At 52.2% G+C, this 18,313-nt stretch overlaps 1 long non-coding RNA gene across 1 annotated transcript; it reads left to right on the top strand.

Moving 5' to 3' along the window:
* Positions 1-38: 38 nt before the first annotated feature.
* LOC123381896 lies at positions 39-13,647 on the top strand. The gene is made up of 3 exons (XR_006589454.1): positions 39-2,146; positions 2,673-4,497; positions 12,633-13,647. It is a non-coding gene; the product is annotated as an uncharacterized LOC123381896 (long non-coding RNA).
* The last annotated feature ends 4,666 nt before the right edge of the window (positions 13,648-18,313 follow it).

Genomic DNA, 18,313 nt, shown 5'->3' with positions numbered 1-18,313 from the left:
GGCCAGCCGCCCTGGCCCCGCCCCCTGTAGCTGCAGAGCCCCCCTCACCCCTCCCCGGCTCTGAACCAGCATCTGCTTTCACGGTCAGGGGGGCCAGGGGATGTGGGGCCCGGGCCAGGGGACCACCTGCGTCTCATTAGGCCTGTCAGGGGTAGATTACTGGGGAGTTCACTCCCTGCTGAGTCACCCCGCTCCCTGGAGCCCCTCTACCACCCACCCCCTGGACCTGGTACCCCCAGCCCATCCCCTGCTTCCCAATGCCCCCCCCCACACACACACACCCCCCAGATGTCTGTTTATTTTCTTCCCCGGCCTGTGTTTCATCAGCCTTTGGGGGAAGGCTAAGGAGTGGTGGGGAGGGTGTGGGCATGCCTGGGTTCTGGGGAGGGGAGGCCCATTATGGGGGAGCAGAGGGCTGGGGAGGCAGCTTAGGAGCTCCTGATGTGGGAGCCTGTCTGGGGCTGGAGGGGGATAGGGGCAGCGGGGGCCAGGCCGTCTCCTGGCAGGGCTGGGACATTTCTGAGCCATGAGCACAGCCTGCAGGCGTCCAACTGCTGTCTGCCCCAGCTCAAGCCAGGGCCCCTCTCCAGCCCCCTCCCAGCCCCCCTTGCTCTGGCCCCTCAGGCCCCCTCCTTTCCCCTCCCACAGTGTTCCCCGGGGATCTGTCTGGCTCCTGCACTGAGCGCACTGAGCGAGGGGCCTCTCTTGTTCTCTTCACCTCACCCCACCTCCCTTCCTTCTCCCAAACCTTTTACCTCAGCCCCCATCCCACCTCAGCCTCCCCACTAAGACCCCTCTTAAGCAGTGTCTCATTTTCTCAGCCCTGAAAGCCTGCCTCTTGCCTCCTCGCCCCCATTGAGCCCGGGTGTCCTCCTGTCCGCCTCCCAAGCATTCCTGGGGCCCACCTGCTCCTTTCTCCATTTAGGTTCCAGGCCTCCTTCGAGCCCTCCCAGGTGCTCGTCACCCCCAACCTCTTCATGGATGCCCCTGCTTCCGTTCCCTCCCCTTCCTTCCATCCTCTGCGCAGGCTGCCAGCACAGTCTTTCTGGAGGGCTGCTTTGTCATCACCTGCTTAAAGCCTCTGGTGGTTCCCTATCGCCTCAGGGCTGAGACTGTTGCTCACCTTGGACTCGAGAGGAATTTTAAGTCCGGCTTAGGCTTACCTTAAGGACCTCATCCCCTGACTGCCTGTGACTCCTCAAGTACAGTCTGGCCACACCAGAGCTCCCCCCTCCCCCGCCTTTGCCCACTCAGTTGTTCCCTGAGGGGCCCACCCGGTAGAGTCGTCTCTACCAGGCATTGGGTGCAAACGGGCCAGGTCAGTGTCATTCCTGCACGCTTTGCACGCATCGCAGACTGGCATGTGTGTTCGGTCACAGATCAAATATCTTTTGAGCACCCGCTTTGTGCTGGCTGTTGGGGACACAGTTTCCGCCCTTAAGGAGTGGCAAACACCGGCATTAGCTCATTGCAGATGTTAACGTGGTTATACAGGAGCCTCTGTGGAATGGATGAACAAATGAGGTATCCAGAGGCACAGAGTAAGAAAGGGCTCTGGCCCAGGTCCCCTCTCCTAAGTCAGTAAGCCCCTTGGATGAGCCCAGGTGGCCTCCTTGACTCGGCTCTGTAATTGCTGGTAAGAGTTGTCTCTCCCCCCTAGTTGTGTCGTGCCCTGGAGCCAGGTTGCCAGCTTTCAGATCCCGGCTGTGCCACCTGTTAGCTGGGAGACCTTGGACAAGTGCTCTCTGTTTCAGTTTCCCCCTTTGAAAATGAGGATAGTAATAGTATCTCCTTCCCAGGGCTGTGCTAAGAAGTAATCTAGAACAAGTGCCTATATACCATATGCCACACTACCCACGATGCGTGACTCTACCTACAATCGGTAAGTAAGAAATTTTAGTTATCATCGTTTACGTCACGATTGTGATCTCAGGTGAACGGTGTGCCTTCCATGTGATTTTTCTCCTTGCCTGTGGAAGAGATAGTTGCCTGCCTCTCCGCATCCTCCAGCGTTCCCTCAGTCCTTTGTAAAGGCAGGGAGCTACTCCGTCTTCCTGCCGTTTGCCCTGTTGCCGGGCACGATGGCTGGAGCTCCAGCCACCTCTTTGGCCAGTGAGGATGAGGCCCCGTCAAGAGATGGCAGAAGGTGGGTGTGTCTGGCTGGCTCATTCGGTAGAGCATCCAACTCTTGACCTCGGGGTTGTGAGTTTGAGCTCCACGTTGGGTGTAGAGAGCACTCAAAAAAGAAAAAAGAAAAAAAAAAAAAAGAAGAAGAAAAAAGAAAGAGAGAGATGGTGGAGCATGATCAGGGAGGAGCTGGGTCCCTCAGGACTTCGTGGAGTGGGTCCAAGGCCAAGCTCTGGACTGCCCTTCCCTAAGCCTCATTTACGTGCAAGAGAAAGAAACTTTTATCTAGCTTAAGCCTCCCTTGTTTTTCTCCTGTTACACACAGCTGAATCTAATCCTAATACATCTCTCCTTTCAGAAATGCCAGCTAATTTTAGCACAGGCTACAAATAGGAAAATCATGAAAAATCAGTCATCAAAACAAATAATAAAATATGTAGTAGAATACAACTAATTAAAAAAATGTAGGCAGAAAAAATTAAGCAGGGAGGCATCAGTCATATTTTGCCTTTTTTTTTTTTTTTTTTTTTTTTTAACTTCACAAGAACGTATGTAGGTGTGGCAAAGCAGGCACTCTGTTCGCTGGATGTGGTCGGGAATTCGTTGAACCTTCCAGAGAAAGAGGCTTGGTACATACCAAGAGCCAGGAACACCTCTCTGAAGCTGCCGTCTGAAGGAAATACTCTGACATTTGACAAGGCGCGTGTACTGGTCAGTGGGCATATTCGTGGGCTGCCCACCACGGGAATCTTCTTCCCGTGTTTGGGGGATCCCCCCCCCCCCCCGCCACCTGGAATACCTGTGCTTGCTCTCCCAGCCTTCCTTGCGGTTCTGTTGAGGGCACCTGACCTCGGTTCAGCCAACCAAAAGCATTGCCCTGGGCTTTGTTTAGGGAGAGCTTGGTTTAAAAAGCAGGAGATTGAAGAATTCACTCTTGGGGCGGTAGTGACCCCTGAGGCATCTGACTTCTGGTCCTCTGGCTGGTTGGTGGTGGCTTTGCAAGCACCGTGCCGAGTCACATAGGCTCTGGCTCGGGCTGCAAAGCCCTGAGCTTGGTTCTCAGCACCTCTTGGCAATTGGTTTTCTCTGCCCACGATCTGCTTGCAAAAGACCCCCTTCTCATGAGTGAAGATGTTTACATGAGGGCTTTTTCACGGCCAACAGCAGACGCCAACCCTGACCAACTTTGTTGGAAGGCTTTCGGGGCCTTAGAATTGTGGAGGACTAGCAAGACTGGGGACCAGTGGTTGCTCAGGCTGCTCCAAGGTCCTCAGTGGCGGTCTTGTAGTGGGGACAGTCTGTCAGGGTGGTGCTGCTCCCTGGACAGGCCGGGTCTTGGTCAGCCTGCGAGCCAGGAGGTGGGGAGCACCCGTCCCACTGGCCTTGCTTCGGTCGCTTGCCTACCCACTTGGCATTTGCCCCTCCACCTCCTTATCACTGGGTTCCCGTGGCCCCTGGCTTCTGGCTGGTTTCGGCCAGTGGGCCAGTGGGAGGCACCAACAGGAGGTGGAAGAACAGGGAGGTTGGGGTGTTTGTCCCTGGCTCCCACCCTGCCTAGGACTGTGGTTTCAGCAATGGCTGTGCCCGCCTCCCCACCTCCAATTATAGCTCTTGCCGTAACCCCCTTCACTGGCCCTGATAACTCCATATCCTCCCCTTACCCCTGCCGCCTGGGATGCTAAGGCCCCCACCACTGCTAGTCCCAGGATGGCTTCCTTAATGCCCATGCCCAAGTAAGTAGTCCATTAAATTCCCTTACAAACAGAAGCTGAGGCTGCCTTTATTTCTTGCCAGGACACCAGGGCTTTCTTAGGTTTTGTTCTAAAAGCCCAGCTCCCGTGGACTGTCTTAGACAACAGCCAAAGACAAGACCCCCGCACTGTCTGTGGGTGCCGGGCATCGTGTCTCCATAGGACTTTCCTAACTGCCCCTCAGCTCATCACCCGGCCTTCAGCCCGAACCGGGAGAGGGCTGAGGAGGGGAGTTTTTGAAGGGAACTCCTAGGAGCAGAGGGCACTCAAGGAGGGGAGAGGGTGTGTCCCCCAACTCGGGCCATGCGAGGGGGCTCCAAGAAGGGTGAGGCTGTCTGTAGGAGAGACCCTGGCTGAGCAGCTGCAAAGGGCCGCTACTGCAGCAGGGGGAGGGGCTGTTGGGAAGAGGGCTGGGGCCCTCAGGGTCACTGGCAGGACAAGGATGTAGTGTCCCTTGAGCACCTACTAGGACACATCAGGCATCCTTTAATCCCTATGTAGGCAGCTGCGGACAGACATGGCCTTCAGCCCTCCTGGAGCCAGAGGGGGAAACAATGACAGCGTGAAATGATGAGCAACGTGAAATGAAAGCAGAGGAGGGATGGGAAGGAAGGCCACGGTGAGAAGGGGTGACGGCTGACTCAGGGTCCCAGGTCCGCCGTCGCTTTTGTGGTGGGGGATGCTTCCCTCCCCATATTTTCCCTCTTTGTCAAGGGGGCAACGAGGAAGCGTTTGGTGTCTCTCCCCGCTTTTCTTGGTAGTTTGGGGCAAGTTCAGTTGATGGAGCTCAGAGGGGGGCCAAGAGTAAAGCAGGTTGGAGATGCGGAGGGAATCGAATGCCAGGCTAAGTCACTCGAAGCGGACCCTGAGGCCTTTGGAACTGGGGTGTGTCGAGGCATGATCTTGCGTCTCCTGTTTGCCCCCTGGGATTTACGTAACCTGGGGGCTTGATTTTATTTTGGTGGGAGAGAGGTGTGCATGCTGCCTACCAGGGAAAACATACAGGTGATAGGTTGGTCTTCCTGTCTTAAAATAAAGGAGGGGCGCCTGGGTGGCTCAGTCGGTTAAGTGTCCAACTTCGACTCAGGTCGTGATCTCATGCTTTGTGAGTTCAAGCCCCACGTCAGGCTCTGTGCTGACAGCTCAGAGTCTGGAGCCTGCTTCAGATTCTGTGTCTCCTCCTCTCTCTGCCCCTCCCCTGCTCGCTCGCTCGCTCTGCCTCTCAATAATAAATAAACGTTAAAAATTTTTTTAATAAAATAAAATAAAATAAATAAAATAAAATAAAATAAATAAAATAAATAAAATAAAATAAAATAAAATAAAATAAAATAAAATAATATAAAATAAAAAAGGAATGCATAGGCCTAGTTGGGAAAAAGGTGTGCTGAAAGGCCCTTCCTTGAAAAACAGCATTCCCACCCTGGTATTTGAGTCCTTCTGGTGGGTCTTTTCCGTTTCATTGTGTGGCCACTTGGGGGCCCTTCCACACTGGAGGCTGTGTCCTCATTCTGAGAATGTTCGGCTCTGTTGCCTGTTCTCCATTTTCTCTGTTCTCTCTCTTTTTAGCTTTAAAAATGTTATTCTTAAGTAATCTCTGCACCCAGTGTAGGGCTCAAACTCATGACCCCAGGATCAAGAGTCTCACGCTTCACCGACTGAGTCAGCCAGGCACCCCTCTGTTCTCTTTCCTGTAATTTTATTAGTTAGATGCTGGACCTCCCAAATCAATCCTGTGTTTGTTCTTATCTTTTGTCTGACATTTTTCATCTCTGTGTTTTTAATTCTAATTTCTGGAGCCCACCCTTAATGTCCAACATTCCTATTGACTACAATATTAGCTTTTCATGTTATTTTTATTTTCCAGGTCCCTCTTGTTTTAAGGCTTTATTTGGGGTATAATTTACATATCATAAAATCTACCCGCTCCTTTAAAAAATATAGTCTTTATTTTATTTTAGTTATTTTTTTTAAGAGAGGGGGGTGCAAGTGAGCAAGGGAGCAGAGAGAGAGAAAGAGAGAATCCTATGAGGGGCAGACAGAGAGAGAGAGAGGGAGAGAGAGAGTGGGGCTCACCCAAAGCAGGGCTTGTGTTTTACCCAGAGTGGGGCTCGTGCTTACCCAATGTTGGACTCGAACTTGTGAACCGTGAGATCATGACCTGAGCCAAAGTCAGATGCTTAATGACTGAGCCACCGAGGTGCCCCAGTAGTCTTTATTTTTTTGAAGACTTTTACGTTCACGGCAAAACTGAGAGGAACGTACAGAGGTTTCCTATGTAGCCCCTGCCCCCACACATGCACGATCAACGTCCCCTAGCAGAGTGGGACATTTGTTACAGTGGGTGAACCTTCTCTGACACATCATCATCACCGCAAGTCCATAGTTCACACAGGGCTCCCTCTCGGTGTCGTACATTCTATGGGTTTGGATGGATGTATAACCACATCCCACCACTAAGCATCATATAGAATAGTTTACTGCCCTAAGGACCCTCCGTGATCCACTGATTCGTCCCCGTATCCCCCGGCAACCGCGGATATTTCTACTGTCTCCATAGCTTTGGCTTTCTCATAGTATCACATAATTGGGATCATACAGCACGTAGCCTTCTCAGAGGAACCTCTCTGACTTAGTGATGTACATCTAAGGTTCTTCGCTGCCTCTCGTGGCTTGGTAGCTCGTTTCTTTGTAGTGCTGAATAATATTCCGTTGTCTGATGGACCACAGTGTACCCACTCACCTACAGAAGGACACCTTGGCTGCTTCCAGGTGTCGGCAGTGGTGAACGAAGCTGCTATGTTTGGGTGAATAGCAAGGAGTGTGGTCGCTGGGTCATATGATAAAGAGTACGTTTAGCAACGTATGAAACGGCTGAACTGTCTTCCCCAGTGGCTGCACCCCTTTGCACTCCCACCAGCAACGATTGAGAGTTCCTGTCATGCCACATCCTTGCCAGCATTTGGCGTTGTCGGTATTTTGGCTTTCGTGGTTTTGATGTCTTAATTTGCAATTCCCTAACGACATGTGATGTGGGGCCCCTGTCCACATGCTTACTTGCCATGTGCATGTCTTTTAAAAAACTTTTATTGTATTTTATTTTTCGAGAGGGACCGGGTGCAAGTGACTGAGGGAGGAGAGAGAGGGAGAGAACCTCACGAGGGACAGAGAAGCATGCTCACCCAAAGCGGGGTCCCAGACTCACCAGATCCGGAACTTGAACTCATGAACCGTGAGGTCGTGGCCTGAGCCGGTCAGATGCTTAACCAGCTGAGTCACCCAGGCACCCCATCTGCATGTGTCCTTTGGTGAGGCATCTCTTCAGATCTTTTGCCCATTTTTAAATCAGGTTGTTTCGTGCTGTTGAGTCAATTGCTCCTTTTTAACGCATGCAGTGTTTTTGGTTTTGCTTTGTTTTGTTGTGTTTTATGAACGTGCATCTTCTCTTCTTTGGAGATACCAATCACAGCTGTGAGGTTTTCTTCCGTTTCCTGCGTTATCTCTACTTCCTCCATTTTTTTAAACGTTCACTTATTTTGAAAGAGAGTGTGTGTGTGAGCTGGAGAGAGGGGCAGAGAGAGAGGGAGAGAGAATCTTAAATAGGCTGCATGCTCAGTGCAGAGTCTGATGTGGGGCTCGATCCCATGGCCGTGAGATCATGACCCACGCCAAAATCAAGACTCAGACGTTCCACCGACTGAGTCACCCAGGTGCCCCTCCTCCATGTTGCTTATTTGACTTGGTCGCCGTCTCGTGTGTTTGAGGCTTTCTTCAAATACCTGCTGCTGATTTGTTCAAGTTTGGGAGAAGGCTCTGGAACCTGTTAGGAAGCTCTGTGGACTCAGGTGGGGCTGGGCCTCGCTGTGGCTGACGGGTCAGAAGGTGTATCCTCCGTAGAACAGGAAACCTCACTATAGTGGCACAACCAGCTGGAGGTATTTTGTTTCTGTTTTTCCACAAAAAAGAAACAAACTACAGAAATGGACCGAGCAGGGCTACTTGAGAAGCTGTAACGTTTTTCACTTCCTTCCTGTATTTTCGGTGGATTTTGGAAGGAAGAGGAAACGAATGTGAGGGATAAATCCACCAGATTTAACCCCCCGGACTATTTGCGTATCTCGTTTTGTTTTAAAGCATTTCTTGCTGTTGGCACAACGTTCTGCCTTCTATCAATGAAGAAGCTGATGCTCAAAGAGGTGGCGGCACCGGGGCTCGAACCTGAAGCCCGTTCTTTTCCCATGTTTCTGGGAGCCCCAAGAGACTTGTGATCCCATGGGACAGGAGGACATTAGGTACGCGGGACACGTGTGGGAGCAGGCCAGGCCACATTCAGTGAGGCCGTGGTGAGAGGGAGATCCAAGTATGGAGGAAGACGGAGACTCCCAGCCCATGGAGGGTGAGGAAGGCTTCTTAGGGCCCCAGGCGGCTGGCATGACACAGGCCCTTGCGGGTACACACAGCACTCTCCGTGGTGCCTGCCCCACAGTGCCTGGTCAGCCAGGTCCTGGCTTCTGTCGCTTTGTTTCCCGTACCTGCCTGCCCGTCAGCTCCCTGAGGACGGGAGCTGGCCCTGAGCCTGTCCCCTGGCACCTGGCAAACACCGGAGAGCCACCTTGAGGTGCTGATGGGTGGGGTGGGGGCAGCTTTCCCTCCAGATGCTAACACCTGCTAAAGGAAAGAAGTCTGGGTTCTGGGGTCCCAAGAAGGAAGGAGCAGAGCCATGGAGGGGTTTCCGGGAGGGGATGGGGAGCCCAGGGGCCTGGCGGAGGGAAGGGTGAGAGAAGGAGAGCTGGTGTTGGGGGTCAGCTCATAGCACAGGAGGGCTGTAAGCCTGGAGCAAAAGTGACGTCGCTTTGTAAACTGTGAAGTGCCCTCCATATTCAAGAGGCTTCTTCCTGAAGATCGTTTGGTAAAAACAATGGAATCGGGCGCCTGGGTGGCTCAGTTGGTCAAGTGTCTGACTTCGGCTCAGGTCATGCTCTCATGGTTCTTGAGCTCAAGCCCCGCATTGGGCTCTGTGCTGACAGCTCGGAGCCTGGAGCCTGCTTCGGATCCTGTGTCTCCCTCTCTCTCTGCCCTTTCCCTGATCACGTCATCTCTCTCTCTCTCAAAAATAAATAAACATTAAAAAAATTTATAAATGAATTGGGAAATGGTTCCTCCTCCTTCCATTTTCCTGGGAGATATTGTATAAAATTCATGTTACTTATTCTTTAAAAGTTTGGTAGAATTCTCCAGTGAAACCCCTTGCTCCTGGAGATCTTCTCCTTCCTGAAAACATACTCTGTCACTTTCTTCTGCCTCCATGGCTTTTGAAGAGAAATTTGCTGTCATTTGAATTGTTTTCTCCTGTAGATACGTGTTGTTTTTCTCTGGCTGCTTTAAATATTTTTTTCTTCTCTTCAGTTTTCAGAAATTTGATTATGAACTGTCTTGCCTTGAATTTGGGGGGGGCGGGTTGTCCTGTTTGGGATTTGCTCATCTTCTTTAATCTGTAGGTTTATGCCTCTTGTCAAATTTGGGAGGTTTTCAGCCATTATTTCTTTGAGTACCTTTTCTGCCCCTCCCTCGTCCTCTCCTAGGACTCCTATGACATAAATGTTAGATCTTTTGTTACAGTTACATGGGTCCCTGACTCTGAAATTTTTTTTCCCATCTTTTTTTTCCTGTGAGTTGTCACTGGTCTGCCTTTGTCCCATCCATTCTGCTGCTGAGCCTGCCCACTGAGCTTTATATTTCTGTTATTGTCTTTTTCAGGTCTGAGATTTCCATCTGATTCTTCCTTACAGCTCCTTTTTTGGTGAGGCTTTCTCACCCAAGTGAGAAAAGCGAGGTTTTCATTTGTTTCAAGTGTGTTTATATAATTGCTTGTTGAAGCATTTTATCATGGCTGCTTTAAAATCATGTCAGGTAGTGGGGTGCCTGGGTGGCTCAGTTGGTTAGGCCTCCGGCTTTCGGCTCAGATCGTGATTTCAAGGCTTGTGAGTTCAAGCACTGCGTCGGGCTCTGTGCTCACAGCTCAGAGCCTGGAGCCTGCTTCTGATTCTGGGTCTCTGGTCTCTCTCTGCCCCTCCCCTGCTCATGCTCTCTCTCTGTCTCTCAAAAATAAACATTAAAAATTGTTTAGGGGTGCCTGGGTGGCTCAGTCAGTTAAGCGTCCGACCTCAGCTCAGGTCATGATCTCGCGTTTCACGAGTTTGAGCCCCGCGTCGGGCTCTGTGCTGACAGCTCAGAGCCTGGAGCCTGCTTCGGATTCTGTGTCTCCCTCTCTCTGCTCCTCCCCCCCTCACACTCTGTCTGTCTCTCTCTCACAAATAAACATTTAAAAAAAAAATTTTTTTTAATCTTTTCAGGTAGTTCTAACATCTCTGTCAGCCTCTATTGATTGGTCTTTTCATTCATTGTGAGATCTTCCTGATTCTTGGTTTTGAGACAGAGAAACTGGAGGGACCCCATGAAGAAAAGCTAATTTTTTCTTTCCCCTTTTTCCTGCCCCTGTTCTCGCTATGACCTGCACCCCCACCTTACATATGCCTTGTAGAGCAGATAATGTATGTTCTCCTTGTGAGGGTCAGGGAGTTCATGATTTCTCCGGAGTCTCTCAGCACAATAGATAACTTCGAAGGAGTGACCAAGTGACCTTTGTTCCTGGATTGCTGAGAGGACACGTGCACCTCGGTCTTCAGTCAAAAGACTCCCTCTTCTTTCTGAGTCTCCCAGACGCCCTGTCTGTATCTGCACTCCCTCTACAACTTTAACAGGCTGTGTTCTCATTTCCTCTTGGCCCACGGTTGATCTCTGTGCCGTGCGAAGCCAATGACCCTCTTGGCCGGTCCGGTGGGACCCCCTCTGGGTCTGCAGACCACGCGTCAGTGTGATCAGTGATTTTCAAACGAAACCTGGAAAATGTCTAATTATGTTGTGAGACACTGCGTCCTATTTAAACCTATCTGAGCTGGCTTTCTCTGGCTCCCCTCTGGCAGGGAGAAAGGGGCACTGCCTCCGTATGCCCGGTGAGGGAGAAGTCCAGGTTTCTCGTTCTGCCTCACTGACAATGCCAGCAGGGGCTCCCTGTGACTGCTGGGCGGATCAGAGTTTTGGCTCCCCATGTGGCCTCTGTTAACACTTCATGGTCAGGGAGAGCACTTGTTTCCGGCTGGGAGGAAAGTCAAACCTCTCCACTTGGCCTTCTCTTGACAACAGTCAGGATGTCTGGTCTTTCCACCCAGTCTCCACTGGTGTGAGTGGGGGTGGGGCTGCATCTTTTCTGTGTTGTCTGGCTGCAGTATTATTATCTAAAAGTTTCCTGACTTCAAAATAAAATAAAATAATAAAATTAAATTGTAAAAAAGGAAAGGAAGAAAGGAAAAAAGGAAAGGAAAGGAAAGGAAAAAGGAAAGGAAAGAAAAAAGAAAGCTTCCTGACTTGCCAGGCTGTCCCTTTCCTGGGGTTTTGGCTAGAGAAACAGGCTTTTGTTGTTGTCGTTGTTCTTGTTTTTGTCTGTGCCCACTGGCATTTCCAGAATGCTTCCTCTGCCAGCCCCCAGTCTGTGACAGTGAGACAAAAGGAAAACCCAGGGCATGCACCTCTGTGTCATTCCTTGGGTTCTGAGGTTCCCAACCCGTTTGCTTTCTTTTCTCTTTCCGTGTCTCTTTCTTATATTGTCAAAAAGGAACCAGGGGCACCTGGGTGGCTCAGTCATTTGAGCATCCGACTCTGGATTTCAGCTCAGGTCATTGTGAGAAATAAGGCCACTGACCCAATCAGAGGAGGGACGCAGACACTCGAGCTCAGTGAAGCAAGGCTTTAATCAGGTTCTTGCAAGAGCAGGTGTCTCATGGACAGGCACACTTGGGGCAGTTACCGCAGGCAATTTATCTCCTAGCCTGCAAGGCCCTCCCCTGACTCCTCATTGGCTGAGCACTGCAGAGGTGAGTCCCTCCCCTGGTTCCTCATTGGCTGAGCACTACAGAGCTTACAGCCTTCAGTTCTTTGGTGCATGCTCGTTGCAAAGCCCGCAAAAATAAGCCTGTGAAATGGAGAGGGGAAGAAGAACCAGGAAGTGAAGTGTCTAACGGTTTGGGACTCCAAGTGCGGGGGGGGGGGGGGGGGGGTGCGGATGCGGTTGTACATATTTCCAACAGGTTGTAAACTTATTGTTAACTAGACAGCGCAGCTTTTATTTGGTATTTCAGAAGATGAATCCGCTCACTTCTCGCAGTCATGGGACTGAGCCTCACATCAGGCTCTGCGCTGAGTGTGGAGCCTGCTTGAGATTGTCTCTCTCTCCCTCTGCCCCTCTCCCCCACTTTCATGCTGAGTCTCTCTTTCTAAAAAAAAACAAACAAAAAAACACCACAGAGCCAAAATGGAGTCACTATATTAAGCTCCATCAAGACTTAACACCCAACGAACACAATTGCAGTTTCAGCCTCTCCCATGAGTAGAATTTTAAACCAATCAATCTGGAATTTTTCTGGTCAGCACTAGTGAGGTAATCTGCATGATACCATCCCCCTGCCTTCCCCTAAGGGAAGGTGACCTTGCCTGAAACAATCTTTTCTTTTGCTAATAACATCCTGTCCCACCCATTACTGGCCCATAAAAGCCTTCCATTTTGTGCAACTCCTTGGAGTACCCTTCTGTTTGTTAGGGGGGATGGTGAATAGAGCCAATTAGATATTTAAGACTACTTAGTTGAATTTTTGCTCTTTAACCGTCTCTAATGTCCACAGTGTCTCATATCTTGCACAGGAAGAGGAAGAAGCGTATCTTCTCCATCTTCTGCAAAGCGCGAGTCCCTTAAACCGAATTATAACGAGGTGTAACGTCCATGCAGTGCAGCAGACCCGTCTTCACAGACAGGTACACCCGCTCACCGCCACCCAGTTGAAACATACCCGGCAGGTTCCCTTCCCTGGTCCTGGGAAGGACTCATGTTGATTCACAGTCTTTAAAAAACCCCCGGCTGGCTGGGTGGAGGGTGGGTTGGTGAAGGGCAGGGGAAGGAGTGGACTTCTCAGGCCGGTCATCCGCTCCCAGGGGCCACCGTGGGTGGGGCGGGAGTGGCCTGTGGCCTCGGCCCTGCATCTGGCTCCCAAGGCTGCTCAGGCCTCTCGGCTGACCGGGTCCCTCTGCTCTGGCACTGGGACATCGTTAGGATGCTGCACACTGGGTCATCTGATCAGGGTGGGGGGTTCCTGCCCTTTTGCCGCCAGACTCACTGTCAGAAGGCGGGAGGTGGATGGAGCTGGGGACACGTGGGCACAGTGGGGTGAGCCACCAGGCTTGCCTCCAAGGCTCTTTAAGAGCTAGCATTTATCGGGCGCCAACTGCACGTTAGGCTGTCTGCAATAACCCTGCACAGGAGCAATTATTACCTTCAGTTTTACTGCCGGGAAACTGAGCTCGAGTGAGAGGAGTTACTTGGCCTGGGGAGCTGGGTGGAACCAGTATTTGAACTGAGGCCTGTTTGATGCCAAAGCCTGGGTGCTATCCAGTGCCCCCCACAACCTTGCTGGTCTGGTCCCGCTGAAGGAAGGTGTAGGCCAGCTGGCCGGGGAGGTCTATACGCAGAGGTCTGGACCGCAGCCGGCCCCCGGCTCTGTTCAGTCTGACTGTCTGCTTATGTCCAGCTGTGAGGCACGGGGGAACCTGGGTCCAACTGGGCAGAATCTGTGATGGGAAGTTTGCTCCTCAGGGGCCAGCTGGCTGCGACTCCCAGCTTCTTGGCTGACCGCCTGGATGCTCCAGACCTGGGTAGGCGGAAAGGGGGTGGAGCAGGGGAGCGAAGGGGTCTGGAGCCAAGTCTACAATCTGATGGGGGGGGGGGGGGAAGATGATGCATGAGGGTGGGTTAGCTGCCCGCAGCCAAGGCCCCCTGCCAGCCAGTGTGAACCTCCAGAAGGGTGCTTGTGGCATCTTCTGATGTCACCACTATTACCTCCTTCTTCCTCTCCTGCTGTCCCCCAAGTCAGTTAATGCTCCCCAACCTGTACATCCTGCTTGACCCTGCCTTTGCCACAGACCTTCCTATCTCTTGATATTTGAATCTTGGCTTCTCCACTTTTTCATTACACTCAGCAAATGTCTGTTAGGCCACCTTAGGCCTGACTGTTTCAGCTGCTGAAGCATCAGTGAAGAAACTGATGTGAGTGTTGAGGAAGTCACTTAACCCCTCCAAGCCTCAGTTTCCTCTTCTGTAAAATGGGGGAAGGGTTCATTCTCACATCAGGGGTCGTGAGGGTTAACAAGAGGTGGCTCCCGTCTCCAGGTGCCTCTTGCCCCTCCTCCTGCCCCCCTAGACTGGCCCCCAGCTTCTCTCCCCTTCTGATCTTCCACACCAGTTGCCAGGACGAGGGCCCAGATGCTCTGCTGAAAACTGCCCTTTTGGTTCCCGGTTTTATTTTTAGGGGACAGAGTCTAGTTTTCTTAGCCTGATAGCCAGGACCTTTCTGGCTCCTGCCAGCCCCTCCAAGCTTCTTTCCTCACTCTGTCCACATTCACATGCTAGTTATTGTGAGAAATAAGGCCACCGACCCAATCAGAGGAGGGACACCGACACTCGGAGCGCAGTGAAGCAAGGCTTTACTCAGCGTTCTTGCAAGAGCAGGTGTCTCATGGACAGGCACACTTGGGGCAGTTACCGCAGGCAATTTATCTCCTAGCGTGCAAGGCCCTCCCCTGACTCCTCATTGGCTGAGCGCTACAGAGGTGAGTCCTTCCCCTGGTTCCTCATTGGCTGAGCACTACAGAGCTTACAGCCTTACCCGGAAGTCACCTATGCCCATGTAAGACAAAAAGTAGTCTGATTGCAACAAATGTTCATTCCTGGGGTGACGCAGAGACTTCAGTTCTTTGGTGCGTGCTCATTGCAAAGCCTGCGAAATGGAGAGGGAAGTAGAACCAGGAAGTGAAGTGTCTAAGGGTTTGGGACCTCGTTGGTGGGGGGGGGGGGGGGACATATTTCCAATAGGTTGTAAACTTATCGTTAACTAGACAGCACAGCTTTTATTCGGCATTTCTGAAAATGAATCGTCACCCTTACTTCTCACAGTTATCCACTTGGGGCCTGTTATGAGCTGAATGGTGTTCCCTCAAAATTCACATGTTGAAGTCGTAACCCCCAGTGTCTCTGAATGTGATTCTATTTGGAGACAGAGTCTTTAAATAGGTAATTGAGGTAAAATTAATTGGGGTGAGCCTTTAAAAAATTTTTTTTAAATATTTATTTCTGAGACAGAGACAGAGCATGAGTGGGGGAGGGGCAGAGAGAGAGAGAGAGAGAGAGAGAGAGAGAGAGACGCAGAATCAGAAGCAGGTTCCAGGCTCTGAGCTGTCAGCACAGAGCCTGACGCGGGGCTCAAACTCACAAACCATGAGATCATGCCCTGAGCCGAAGTTGGTCACTCAACCGACTGAGCCACCCAGGCGCCCCCAGGGTGAGCCTTTAAATAGGTAATTAAGGTAAAATTCATTGGGGTGAGCCCTAATCCAATAATTTGTGCCCATATAAGAAGAGGAGACTGGGACACAGACACTCACAGGGAAAGCCACGCGACAACCCAGGGAGAAGGCAGCCATCTATATGTCAAGCAGAGAGGCCTCAGAAGAAACCAGCCCTGCCCCAAAAACCCCAAACAACAAACAAAAAGGGGCGCCTGGGTGGCTCAGTCGGTTAAGCGTCCCAACTCTTGATTTCGGCTGTCGAGCCCCTTGTCGGCACAGAGCCCGCTTCGGATCATGACCTGAGGGGAAATCAAGAGTCCAACGCCTAACAGATTGAGCCCCCCAGATGCCCCAACAGCTTGGGTTCTAAACGGAAATCGACTCAGCAATCAACAACAGCTTTGCCTAAGTCTCTGAGTTATGTCTCGTTACTTCATCAACTACTTATTTATAGCTGGGTATTTAGGATGCTTTAAAGCTTCCCCTTTAAAAGGGCAAAAACAACAACAACAACCCTGTTTTTGGCCACAAGACAGATAGATGACCTCAAAACTCTGGAGCAAACTAGGAATGCCCAGTAGACTGCAAGAAGCGTCTTTTAACCTGCGTGGCTGCAGTTGGCAAAGATCAAAGCGCGTGATGAAGCGCTGTGTCGGTCAGGACGTCCTTAGATCACATCATCCAGGTGGGAAGCGTGTCAGAGCAGGAACGTTCGCTACAGCACCGTGTGTTACAGCAAAACGTTAGCGATGCCCTTGATGTCTGTCACTAGAGGACTTGTGGGAGACTAGTTAAATATACTCAAAGGTGCCTAAAGAGAGGTAGCTGTCCAGAACCACAAGTGGTCTCCTCCGGTCCATTCAGGCGAAGTCATGGTTCAGGGACACGGATCTGATCACATGCCACCTGCTTAATATCATTTATGGTTCCCACTGTCACTCAGCGAGAGACTCTACATGGCCCCCTACAACCTGTGCCCTGTGGACTGCGCTCTGGGTCCCCCCACCCTGCCTCTGCTCTGACTAGCCCCCTTGCGGTGCCACAACCACACTGGCCTTTTTTGCACGTGGCCTGGAATCCCCCCCCCTCCCGGTATCTTTCGTGGGGTTAACTCCCACTCATCCTACAGCGCTGAGCCTCAGCGGCCCCCAAGTCTGGGACAGCGGCTTCTCCCGGGGGCCCACAGGTCCCTGGGCTTCTGTACCAGCACTGACCGCGCTGAGGGTCAAGCTGCCTGTCTCCTTGTTTGAGCCTAGTCTTCGAGCGCCTCGGGGCAGGGACCCTGTTTGTTACTTGTAGCTCCAGCATCGGGCTCCGTGCTTGCTTGGTACAGAGGAGGCATCTTCTGACTGAGAAGCAAAGGGCAGGAGAGAGAAGGCTGGGGAAAGTTCCCTGCAGGAAGTGGGAGCCAACCTGGACCTGGCTGAGAATGGTGAGGGTGTCCCAGGCAGGGGAGTGGCAGGGGCAAAAACATGGAGGTGAGATGTCGAGAGACCCTCTGGACACGGTAAAGCCCACAGGACCGGGTGGGCGGTCGAAGGGGCGACACAGGCCTGGGAGTCAGGGAGCCTGGTTCCCCCTGCCAGGCCTGGCATGGGAAGTCTCTTCAGCTTTCTGAACGTCAGTTTCCCCATCCAAAAAATGGGGCTAATAATCACCGTGTTGTGGGAATCCACTGAGGCGGTTCATGTGGCAACATACGAATCCTATACTGCTAAGTAAATGTTGGGTTTTTTTTTTGTTTTTTTTTATGAAAATTATTTCAGGAAGCCTGGGATCAAACTGATGATGGGGGCTTCGACTTTCCTCCAGCTTCTGACGGGAAGTCCCATACGCTGGCACACAGCAGGGAGGTGCAGCCAGGTTTACGGGTCAGGGTCACGAGCAGCCACACATGGGCCTGGCCCCTCTAGCATCTGAACTGTCTCCTGCCCATCCGTAGAGTTCTGGGACTGGCCTTGATATCGCTCTTTGCCAACTGTCCCCCTGGGACCCCAGCTCTGAACACAGATGTTGAAACTAGGCACCGCTTATAAGCACGGCCATCTGTGGAGTGGGAACATGCGGCCTCCCGACTGAGCTGGCCGCAGCCTCCCCCGTGTCACAGGGTTTCAGGCATCTGGGCTGCAGCCTGGAATTGGCCTTTCAATCCAAGGGGGTGTCTCAGGGCAAGCCTGGGGCACCTGTGATGAAAGAGGACTGACGGACGCTGTCGGGGGCCGGGGGGGCGTCCTCTTAGTGGCTACTTTGTTTTGTCTCCACAAAAGCAGGAATCCCACACACGCTCGGCCTTATCTTGCTCTTTACTCAAAACTCAAAGATGCCGGCCAATACGGCAGGTGCTGCGGGAGCTGGCGCCTTCTTCCAGCTCCGTTGTCTCCGGTCTGGCTCTCGTTCCACTGCTGTCCTTCAGCTGAAGGAGGCCTGACCCCTGGGCCCAGCCGTGTGGGCCGGGGCTCTGAGGCTTGCACAAGGGGGCCCTGCACGGAGGCACCTTGGTAAAGGCCACGGTGAGAGTGAGGGCGACCACCGGGCCCACAGGGCGTGGGGAGCACCTCGGGGGCCAGGGTGAGGGCCAGGGCGTGAAGGCAGCTGTGCTGGCATGGGCACCAGGGCGGCTGGGGCTTCTGCAGCACCCGCCGCACCCAGCTCACCACACCTGACAGCCCGGGGGGCCGTTGGCTTGACAAGATAGTGGGCTCCTGAGCCCCGCAAGAGAGCACTGTGGGGCGGGACACGAGGGATGATGGCAAAGGGTTGGGGGCTTATGTGCCCCTGTGGGCCTTGGCCCCTGTTCCCCTTGCCTCTCGTCGCTTCGTAAGCTGCACAAACTAGGCTCTTTATCTCACACCTCGGGGTCTTTGTGAGTACTGGTGTCCCTGCCAGAGATGTTGTCTTCCTGCTCCCACAGCTTTGCCGGCCAGCTTGTGTTTGTCATTCAGGCTCAGCTTGGGCATTGCCTTGTGGAGGATGCCTTCCAGATGTCC

The sequence above is a fragment of the Felis catus genome, chromosome E1 (assembly GCF_018350175.1).
Source record: "Felis catus isolate Fca126 chromosome E1, F.catus_Fca126_mat1.0, whole genome shotgun sequence".
NCBI classification, from domain to species: Eukaryota; Metazoa; Chordata; class Mammalia; order Carnivora; family Felidae; genus Felis; species Felis catus.
This window is presented reverse-complemented; position numbering and strand designations above follow the sequence as displayed.